This window comes from Centruroides vittatus, unplaced genomic scaffold (assembly GCF_030686945.1).
Source record: "Centruroides vittatus isolate TY-2023 unplaced genomic scaffold, ASM3068694v2 contig_1159, whole genome shotgun sequence".
Lineage (NCBI taxonomy): Eukaryota > Metazoa > Arthropoda > Arachnida > Scorpiones > Buthidae > Centruroides > Centruroides vittatus.
Genome location: NW_027120745.1, coordinates 1,163,619 through 1,175,816, shown reverse-complemented (window position 1 = coordinate 1,175,816; position 12,198 = coordinate 1,163,619). Strand labels below are relative to the sequence as shown.

Sequence of the window (12,198 nt, the reverse complement as noted above, 5' to 3'; positions counted from 1 at the left end):
TTAATCGTCTCAATAATGCCATCTCGTATCGCTATCGTCGTGTTTATTCTAACGAATTTTAAGTTAATTTTGATTTTAATGATTTAAAGTCCGTTCGTAAACAACGAACAAATAATGCAAATAGTTGGAATCATTTGTGTAACACTAGAAGCAGCGAAGCAAGTACATGCTTGAGGTAGCAAAAATAATTCTGTATAAAGATAAATAAATTGCATTTTTATGAGCAAACTTTTTTAAAATATAGGGAAGATAAATAACTTTACTTGCTTCAGACGGCAAAAAGCTAGAGTCAGTCCTAAGTATAGAAAAACAAATGGCTTTGTTTCAGACTTCAGGCCAATGGCATCGGTTTTATATAAAACATATTTATGAAAAAACAAGCGCGAGTATTTGATGATTGCGTGTATTTCATTCCGGTTGATCAAATCATTGTGCAGACATTAATACATTTTCTTTTTCCACAACGTCAAGTAATTGTAACTTCCTTAAGTTTATTCCAACTAATGATGTGAGAATAACAACTATTCGTTATTTATGTCTAAATCAGGAGACCCCAAACTGCCGACACTTCGAGGATTCTTCTACCCTTTTCTTTTTTGGTAATAAAATAGTAAATAATAAATAAATCTAGTAAGCTAGTATTAGTCCGAACACCGTTTTCATAGAAAATATCTATTTACAGCGAGCAAATTTACAACAGCCCGAACTGTCAGGTTACATTGTTAGTACAATGGGTTACTAGTAATTTCCCCTTTGGTTCAGATACTCGTAAGGATTAGAATTATCGATTATTCGAAAAGGAATTTGTTATTCTCGGAATCTAAATATAACGGGACGAGAAGAACTGATTACAAGTATTGTTAATCGCAGCATATATTCTGAAAAGACTGCACGTATTATATAATTCAACATTTCAAACAAATATAGTCAAAAATGAAACTCGTTTTATGTAGTAAAACAGTCTTATTTTTAGCAATATTTTAATGCTTGAATTAATTCCGAATATTCTGTACGCTCGAATTACATACAAATCGTTGATAGTAATCGGTTCACGAAATACATCGATTCGTTTCACAGGAAGTAAAAGGAATTAAAAATTCAGGAATTTGAGATTATTATTTTAACTTCCTTTTGCTTTAATTTCTGTTCTATTTATCAAATACTAAATATCATATCCACTACCGCTACATCTATTTAATTTTGAAGTTACTAAAAGTAAATATGAGAAATACGAAATTTGTAATCAAGTTAAATTAACAGAATCGTATAGTTCAAGTATAAAAAATTAGCGTAATCATTAAAGAGGCAAAAACAAATTATTTAATACGCATTATACTGTCTATTTAAAAAAAGCTGATAAAATTCTTGTACGAAAAAATAATACCGAGGTAACAATCGTCGTTATCAGCATTCTAGTAAGTATTCATTATCCATTACCAAGCTAATTAATGGGTATATTCGATACCCATTAATTAGCTTGGTAACGGTTTTGTATCTTCGGGTAACAAAGCCTAGGCCAGTAATGGGAAAAAAACTGTTTTCAATCTGAGTGCCAAGGTAGGAATAGGGACTTCCGGATGATACCGATCTCGTTTCCATACTTTTCCTCGGATATCGGACCCGGTATCGTTACATTTTTCACAGACAGATAAACATCCAACCTAGACTGGACTTTTGCAGCCGAATCCAAAACCAAAACCGAATTCGGATTTTAAAGTCAACTTCAGCAAAAATGAAACCGAATCTTACTAGATAAGTTTTTGATTTTTTGTTCGAATTCAGTCGTGTTAGTTAAAAAAAAAAAAAAAACGTTTCATGGACTCTTCCAGATGTTATGTATAAAATTTAGGAAATTCGATATTATTTCATTATAATCTTTAAAAGGTTGTTTGCTTTTGTAATAATTTAGGTCCCATATCCATAGAAGTGGTTCCAATTATTCACGAGAGCATTTAACGAATTAAATGTATTCAAAGACATAGTTTAAAAGACGAAAATTCGTGCACATTAATGTCCCATAGGATACTTTATTTCTGAATTTTCATATTAAAAAAATTATATATATATTAGAATATAAAAAATATGAAAAAGCATATAATGTAAGATGCTTAATTATCATTCATATTATCCGGCATATATTAAAAATAATTACTTTTATCACCACTGAAGCAAGAAAAATATTGACCAGAACAACAAAAATTAAAGATATAAATGTTGAACTGAAAAAAAAAACTTTAAAAAAATTCTTGTTAAACTATTATCCATCAAGGTTTACTACATAAATGGTATGATGATTATATGAATAACAGAAAAAATAAAAAATGTATCTATATTATTTTAGTTTTCCATATATTGAAGGTGTATTTGAAAAAAAAAGTAAAATAGATTAGATAAATTAAATATAAAAATAATTTCTAATATGTTGAATGTAATGAGTAAAAATTATATAGGAAATAAAGAGTATGAAAAGAAAAGCCTAATGGAAGAAAGTGTTGTTTATAGAATAAAATGTACAAGCGTGGTTTTTATCAACCTCCGATGGTCCATAAAACAAAGACAACTGTAAATCTTCTTCTTCTTCTTTGTTCTGGTCTATATCCCAGATTATTTGGGGTCAGCCCGGAATGTCAATTTGCGCCACGTTGGTCTATCTCTAACTGTTTCTTCATCCACTCCCCAGTCCAGCATATCCGTTTTTACACACTCAATCCACCTCTTCTTAGGTCTTCCTCTACCTCTATCTCCCTGTACTTTCATATTTAGTGCCTTTTTTGTTACATGTTCCTCATTCCTTCTCACCACATGTCCAAACCATGTCAGTCTATGGCTTTTTATTTTTTCTGAGATAGATGCTACCTTTAGACTTCCTCTAATGTAGTCGTTTCTAACCCTATCCATCCTTGTGACCCCGCACATCCACCTCAGCATACGCATCTCTGCCACATGCAATAGCTTCTCGTCGGTGGCCAGCACTTGCACCCATACATAAGCACAGGTCTGATGACAGTTTTATATATTAGCCCTCTTACTTTAAGTGGAATGTGTTTGTCACAAGTTATTCCTGTCACCTGTTTCCACTTTAACCACCCTGCATTGATCCTTCTAGTAATCTCCCTATCAATGTTGCCATCTTTCTGCAACAGGGATCCTAGATAGCGGAATTCAGTACTCTCTGGCTATGGTATTCCATTTAGTTTTAATGAACCAGTACCAGAGAGACCGTCAAAATTACAGAACATATACTCTGTCTTGATTTGGCTGATTTTTAGTCCCTCATTTTCCAGCATGTGTTGCCATTTGTTTAGCCATCTCTGTAGTTCTTCCCTGTCCTCGTCAATGAGGACTATGTCATCTGCAAACAGCACACACCAGGGTACGTCCTCTTGTACAGCAGATGTTATCGCCTCCATAACTAATAGGAAGAAGTATGGACTGAGTGCTGACCCCTGATGTAATCCCACTCTTACTTCAAACATGTCCGTCAATCCGGCTGCAGTTCTAACCTGCGTGCTGGCCCTATAGTACATATCTTCAATTGTTGCAATGTATTGAAGCGGCACACCTTTCTTCCTAAGAGACCACCAAAGGACTTCTCTCGGGACTCTGTCATACGCTTTTTCCAAGTCTATGAACACCATATGCAGGTTTTTCCTCACAGAACGGTACTTTTCCATCACCTGTCTCACCACGAATATGGCGTCTGTAGTACTCCTTCTAGGCATAAATCCAAACTGGCCTTCAGTGACACTAGTTTCCTCTCTAATCCTTCGTTCAATTACCCTTTCAAAAAGTTTTATTGTGTGAGCCAATAGTTTTATCCCCCTATAATTATTACATTCCTGCACATCCCCTTTTTCTTTCCAGATGGGTACTAAATAGCTTTTTCTCCATTCATTGGGTATCGTTCCCTCTAACAGTATTTTGTTAAACAGCTCTGTTAACCAGTCTGTTCCCTCCTCTCCTAGGACTTTCCATACCTCAATTGGTATCTGATCCAGGCCCACTGATTTCCCATTTTTCATTTTATTCAATGCCAGCTTTACCTCCCCTTTCTCTACCATGCCTACTAGGCCAATATTTGGCTCTACATTTTCAGTGTTAGTTTGTCTGTCATTCTCCACATTCATAAGGTCTTTAAAGTATGTTTTCCACCGGGCCTTAATTTCTTTATTTTTAGTTAACACTTTGCCATTTGTGTCCTTTATACACTTGATATAGGACATATCTTTACTCCCTCTGCCTCTCATTTTCGCAAGTCTATATATGGCTTTTCTACCCTCTTTTCCCGTGAGTGATCTATACATTTCGTCCTGGGCTTGCGCCTTAGCTATGGCAACCACTGTCTTCGCCTTCTTTTTCATCTGCACATAGACCACTCTTTTCTCTTCCCTTACCTTATTATCTCCTTTCTCATTCTGCCAACTTTTAAAAGCATCTTTTTTCTCTCTTATAGCTTTCTTAACTTCTTCATTCCACCACCACACCTCCTCCTCTATTTTCCTAACTGGCTTAGTTTCTCCCAGAAGTTCCTTTGCAATCCTTCGTATTTCCCTGGCCACCTGTGTCCACCATTCATCTACCGAGTCATTGCACTTCGTGTTCCGATTAATAACACTAATTACTTCTTCTTTAAACTCTCTTGCCCTTTCCCCTTTTAACAACCACCATTTAATTTTAGGTATCAGTTTATCTTTATACTTAATCCTATTAAGATCAATCTTTAATTCCATTACTAAAAATCTATGCTGACTAGTCAAGTCTTCTCCTGGTATCACTTTACAGTCCTTAATCCCTTTTAGAGTAGTCCGTCTTGTTAATAGGTAGTCTATTTGTGATTTATGATCCCCACTCTTGTAAGTTATTAAATGTTCTTCACATTTATCAAAATGAGTGTTGACCACGACTAACTCATAGGCGGTGGCCATTTGCAAGACACATTCTCCTTCGAAATTTCTACCACCAAATCCTTTGCCTCCATGTACCCTCTCATAACCAGCATTATTCTTTCCCACATGCCCGTTAAAGTCTGCTCCAATAAATATCTCCTCATGCGTCAGTACCTCCATCATTATCCTAGCCAAATCTTCCCAAAATTGCTCTTTTACTTCATCATCTACACCCACTTGCAGCACATATGCACTAATAACATTAACTATCAGTTCTCCAATACTCAATTTCACCAATATTAATCTATCATTTACTCTATTGACTATGACTACATTCTTCTTTAAGTCATTGTCTATGACTATCCCCACTCCATTTCTCTTTCCATCTTTACCACAGTAGAAAAGTTTATACCCTTTGCCAATCTCTTTAGCTTTGGCCCCTTTCCACTTTGTCTCCAGCAAGCACACTATGTTGACTCTTCTTCTTCTCAGGGTATCTGCAAGTTCAGCTCCTCTCCCTGTCATAGTCCCTATATTCCAACTTCCCACTCTTAATTAGACTCGCTTCTTACGTTGTCCCCGTCCCACGTGAGACAACAACCCTCGTCCATTTCCCACAGCTGCCGGGTGCTGCGGCTGCACGTCGCCTATGGGGTATGCCCTAGTATTATCACATCCCAAAGTGGCATTTGACATTCCATAAAAAAGGATTTGGCTGGGGTTTTTACAGCCAGCTGCCAACCAGACACCAACCTTCCCATTTTTCTAACCTGGGCTGAGGAACCAGGCTTAGCAGGGATTTGGCAGTGGCCTGAGCTCCAACAGGCTCAAAACAGACCTTAAGCGGCAGATGGTCGTCGCTATAGATACCGCCCCGCCTCCAGCGGCACCCAGCCCTGGAAGGTCCTCCTCCAGTGTGGCACCGGAGTATTACCCTTGCAGGACCCCCTTTACGCTCGTTTGTTCGTCGATGATCGACTTAACAGGCTCCACTACGTGAAAGTGAGCGTAGGGTTGAGATGGATAGGCTAAGAGGCCAATCTTGTTGTGGCCTTATATACTGTAAATAACAGAATGAATTTCTTACCAAAAGTTAGCTACAAATCTGGTTACTTACAATCACCGTGAAGATTGAGGCATTTGTCCTATTTGTGGACGAGCTTTTCCATCCCCTCTTCGTAGAATGTTGCCGCCAATGAATTGAGATGGCCTTAATGATGTTGTTTTGAAGATCGTCATTAGTCTGCCCTGCTAGTCACGTTTTCAGTTCAGGAAAGGGGTGGAAATCTTCACACATTAAAAAGTTCCAAGCTGGATGGAAATCTGAAAGGTGGAAGTCTTTACCACCTTTAAACACCCAGCGTATAGACCCGATTTAGCACCGAGTGACTTCCACCTCTTTCCCGAACAGAAAAAGTGGCTAGGAGGGCAGAGGTTCGAGACTAATGACGATCTTCAAAACAACATCTTAACGTTAAGGCCATCTCAATTCACGGGCGGCAACGTTCTACAAAGAGGGGATGAAAAAGCTCGTCCACGTGCTTCTAGTCTTTTGTTTTATATGTTGAGTATAACTTGTCTACTTGAACTTTTTTTACTAGGACTTACTACATCAAAGAAAGTGAACCCATATATTATGTATTAAAAACATTTATTGTAAACTTAACAGGATAGAAGTTACATAATTAATATTTTAAAAATTTAGATACTTAGACAATATGTTCCAACACATCACATCAAATTTGTTACACAACTTATTAAAAAGTGATTGCTTCTCAAAGAGAATAACTATTCACTTTTTTATAAGTTGTGTTACTAAAGTTTGATGTGAGGTTTAGAACATACTGTATTGAACTGTATGTAATTTTTTTCAAAATAAGTATGTAAAAATCTTTTAAAAATAATGTTCTTAATAATATACATATATTGTAATGTGCCAATAGGTCAAACTGATGAGAGGCATTGCCAAAATGCATCTTTGGCATAAAATCGACAATAAAGCACTTCCAAAAAAAAAAAAAAAACCTAAAACCTTGTGCCTGGTCTGGTTAGTCCATAACAGCTAAATCACAAATTGTAAATGTAGGTTATATTTTTAACATAATTTTAGACAATCTACTCTTTTATTATATAAGTTACTAAATACTCTATGTTGAGTATATGTAAAAGATTAAAAGAACATAAAGCAGCAATAAGGCTTAAGAATAAGGAATTGCAGCAATATCTATATTGTCAAAAAAGAAAATAAAAATAAGTGTAAAATATTATTTAGGTAAAAAGTATTTAACAGAAAATTAAAGGGCATTTCTCCATAATACACAATAAACAGCAAAAATTTGATTAATTTAAATAATAGAGTAAAAGTGGATGAAATATATGTCGTCATAAATACTAACAGATTTATGTAAATGAATAACGGTTAACAACTTTAAAAATGCAGAAGTATAAAACTCGAAGATATGCAATGAAATAGTGTCAATGTGTGCAAACTTTTTGGTTTAAACTTTGATGTAGCAATTCAAAAAACAGCTCAAAATGTAAGTTCCCTGTATGATTAATTTTAAATAAGTCATAATTTTGTTATTTAATATAAAAATTATTTTTCTATCAAATAAGGTTTAAAAAGATGTATAGAGATGATAATAATCATAATATTCTGTTCGTACATATAATAAGAAACACATCAAAAGGTAATAATTGTTATGTAATTGTATGTCATCATTTATTTTATAAAAATATTGTTTTATTTATAGTGTGAAGATGAGTCATATCAGTGTTTGACTCCAGATGCATAATTAATAAAAGTGTTGTTTTTTCTTTTTTTTAAGTGGTTTTTAATGCAAACTGAATGATCAGTGTGTGTTAAAAATTGGTTTAAATGAGAATCATGATCCCATTTTCAATGTTATCATGATACACATCAATGTTCAGAAAAGCCAGTCAGTCTGATGATGAGTAAAAAATTTGTTCTATCACTAATGACTTTTTAATATTAAAAAAATTACTGTGACTTGACGATTTTAAAATTTCACTCGGATTAAGCCAGTCAATTTGATTCTCGGCTCTGGTGGTGCTTAAAAAGTAAAATTTCCTTAAACGTGATAAACTAGTTGTATGTTTACACTGTGTGTTTCTATCTTTAAACTATATTTATTTGATAAAACAGATCAAAGGTTAACAAACTAAATGATGTTAGGTGCACATCTAAACAATTAATCTACAAATATTCTGGAACCTTCAAAAATTAAAATTTAAATAAATCTTCTTTGGAATCAATAAGATTTATGCAATATTCTAAATATAATAATGTATTGGAGAAGAAAAGGATATGAAAATCAACATAGATGTTTATCTAATGACTAAAAACATGATTATTAATTTAATACTATGCTTATTTCTATTTCTTTCAGATATTGCTTATATTCATCCAAATGAAAATTTTATTTACAATTTTTCAGCTTCCTTTCTGAGATAAAACGTTATTACTATATTATGCATTTGGAGTTGTACAACAGAAGCTGAATAAATTAAATCAAGATTAAATTAACAAGATTATTAATATTAATTTTAAGAAAATCAATATTTTATGATTTATATAATGAAACAAATTTTTTAAAATCTAATTTATAGTCTTGTGTTTAAATCGTAAATGAATTTGTATTTACAATTTAAACTTACTAAAAATGTTCAACAAACGTTAACTAAACTTATTCTATTCAGGTATATTGTTTAAATGTTTACAAATTTTATTGTGTATATAATAATTATTAAATTTTTTATTTTCACTCCATTAAATTGGTACCTACAAATTTAATTTTAGTAAATATTACAAATAATTTTATTTACTTTGTATTAAATAGATTATTAATGAAGATCTTGACAGATGTTATAAATGGCAATTTCTATATTTTTTAAAATTTTTAAATGAGTAATGAAATTAAATCTCTAAGAATTTGCCTCTTATACTAAAGATAAAAGCTCTCAGAAAAGATAAAAGTTAATCTAAAGTATTATAAATAAGTGTCATATTTAAAATTAACTTGATCCATTTGAAGATATATAAATTAGAATAAACTAAATGACAAATGAACAGTAATTGCTCATGGATAAAATAGCTATTGAATGATTCAATTTACTTGATTACAAAAAAATAAGATGATTGTGCTATAAATAGTATGCTTTCTCTCTCTTTATTAAAAATTAAAACAAGTAGCTTAAACTAAACATAAAAATATACATAACTTTTCACACAAAATAAAAAAAAATACACACTTTTTCTATGAAACTGCTTAATTATTTAACATAAATATTATGGTTAGGAAAATGAAACAAAATTGTAAATTCAAACAGACTTCAAAATTATCAAAAAATTTTTATATTACTGTTTTTGATCTTAAATGTTACTGTTGTGTTCCCTTCTTAAATTTCTGACTGTGCCATTATAATGGTATAATTTGATATTATGCTAGATATATAATTCATGTTTTTTACTTACTAATGCAATTCGCATTATGGGTAATCATACTTCCGAATGTACTTTATTTTAAATTTATAAATAATTGTAAATTCTGTTTGTGGAAATTATTTTCATTTAGCATGTGTTTGTAATTGTGCAGGATTCTAATAAAATTACAGCATTTTACAGCATTAAGACAACAATTGTTAAGAAAATTACTCTGCATTTTATAAGCTGTGATTTCCCTTAGGCTAATGAATTTCCCAAACTGCCTTTGATAAGCTACAGACGACATCTACAAAATCCAACTCTTGAATAAAAATGCTACTGTTAAATTAAACATATTAAAATTATTATTACTTGTTTTTTGTTAGAGCTAAATTGCTCTTGTATGTATTAGGGTTCCTCATTTCCCAACCTTTTGCTTGTCCCAGGACTCCAGGAGAAAAAATAAACTGTTTCCCAGGATCCGGGATATAATTAATTATTTTTAAGATATAAAATAAATCTTAAAATCGAATGATATTAAGTTACTTTAAAAAATGAAAAATAATTATATGTCCAGCATCACCCAAAATGATGATAATAATAATGCTGTGTAAAGTATGTATAAAATTACTTTCAAATTACATAGGAATTTTCACAAATAGAAAAAAAATTTATTAAAGTTTGTTGGAAACTGCTTACAACAAAAATGCATTTGAATCGAGTTAAAAATTTAAAGAAAAAAAATGAACTTAGATCAAACTTCTAAGTTAGAAAGTAATTTTTGTTATTTAAATAAAACATAATATTATAAAAATTTACAATAATATTTTGTAAGATTTTTAAAAAGCAAAGATGGTCAATACTCCAATCACTCAATTTGATTCTTATTTTACTAAAGAAAAGTCCAGCTACTGAGAATGCCCTTTTCGATTCAATTGATGTGGGTGGAATCATCTTTAATGCATTTAAGAGAAGACGGATGTTATGTTTTTTCACCTGTAGCCTGGAAGATTTCTAGTTCGTTTTTAAGATGTGTTACAGTACTTCTTTTGCCGTCTAGTATTCTTGATTTTTCTACCTCGGCTGCTTTAATAACGGCATCATGCTTACAATTCAATAATTTGGCAGTTTGTTTGGTTTTAATAATCAAGTTTATGAAGAAGAACTTCATACTTGCAAACTTTGTACTCATTTGTATCCTTGCCGAATTTGCACAATCTGGCATAATGCAGTTATTGAAGCTACCAGACATGGTTAAAAATTAAGACAGCATAAGCACAATTATTCCAGATATTACAAGTTCTGAGAAGTAAAAAAATTTTAGAGTCCTGTCATAAATAGGCTACATATTGATTATTGACAATCTGTAACATGCCATAATAAGCAAAAATTTAAAAAACTAATAAGCAGGCTCAAAATTAATAAATACAAATGTATTCTGATAATTTATGAGTTAATTATACTTTTTATTTGCAAAATTTCCTCAACTTTAACACAAAATAAGAAAAAAGTGAAGTTTTAAGAAATTTGCAGGATTTCCCGGGTTATAAAACAGTCCAGATCCTGGATTTTCCAGGATCCCGTTGGAGAAACCCTAGTATGTATTCACGTAGAATGTTTTAATGGTAAATGATTTCTTTTAAACCCCTATATTTCTTTTCTCCTCATAAATAAAAGCATGCATTCTAATATTACTTTTTTTTTTAAACTAGAAAACAGTAAATAAAAGTAAATTGCTAGGTAGTGAGAAGAGCACAGTATGGCTTAAATACATTAAATGCTTTTTCCTAAATATTTTGTGCTGAATTGGAGGTGTATCTTATATGCCATAAAATATGATAAAAATTGGGTTGTACAGAAAGTAATTTTGTTTTTTTACCACCAGAGGAATTAGTTGTATTTTTACCCACCAACTTCATTTAAACCATATTGTCATTATATATTTTGACAGCTGACATTTCAAGGCTTATTTGTAAAAAATTTTGTTTATCACTGTGCAATTTTTTTTTTTTGTGTCCCATTAAATATGGAAAATTGAAAGCAGCATTTTCGGCATATTTTGCCTTTTTACTACCAAAAAAAAAAATAAAAGTGCTGTTCAAGCAAGAAAAAAATTGTGTTACATATGTGGAGATGTGTTAACAGAACAACAGTGCAAAACTGGTTCACAAAATTTTGTTTTGGCAATTTCGATATTGAAGATGCAACACATTCTGAAAGGCTAGTTGAAGCTGAAGACAAAATAAAGGTATTGATTGAAGCAAACTGCTGAATAACAACACAAGAAATTGCAAAGACATTAAATTTGTCGAATTCAACCATTTATGATCACTTGAAATGACTTGGTTTCATTTCAAAGCTCGACATAAGGGTTCCACATGTTCTTTACAAAAGAGATGCTCTCTTTGGTGGAATTTTAAGGAAATCGTTTTTTTTTTTTTTTTGAGATTCTACCAGACAATTCCACAATTGATTTGGAAGTGTACCACTGTCAATTGGACAAATTGAGCGATACCATCAAACAGAAAAGGCCAGAATTGATCAACAGAAAACGTGTAGTGTTTCTCCATGATAATGCCAGTTCTCACACAAGTTTGTTAACTGGTCAGAAACTGTTACAGCTTGGATGGAATGTGCTACCACACCCACTATATTCACCAGATCTGGCACTCTCAGATTATTACTTGTTCCAGTCTTTACAAAATTTTTTAAACAGTAAAACATTTACTTCAAATGAGGATGTCAAAATCACTTGGATCAGTTTTTTGTAAGCAAAGCTCAAAATGAATGTGGAATCATGCTATTAACCTAACCTATTAAAATTACATAAATGTAATTATTATTTAATTCTACTGAAATAAGACACAA

General features: G+C 32.1%; 1 protein-coding gene across 1 annotated transcript in view; it reads right to left on the bottom strand.

Moving 5' to 3' along the window:
• The window catches only part of Vps25 (vacuolar protein sorting 25), a 31,516-nt gene that overhangs the window by 885 nt on the left and 18,433 nt on the right, over positions 1 to 12,198 (bottom strand). The window lies entirely within an intron of this gene.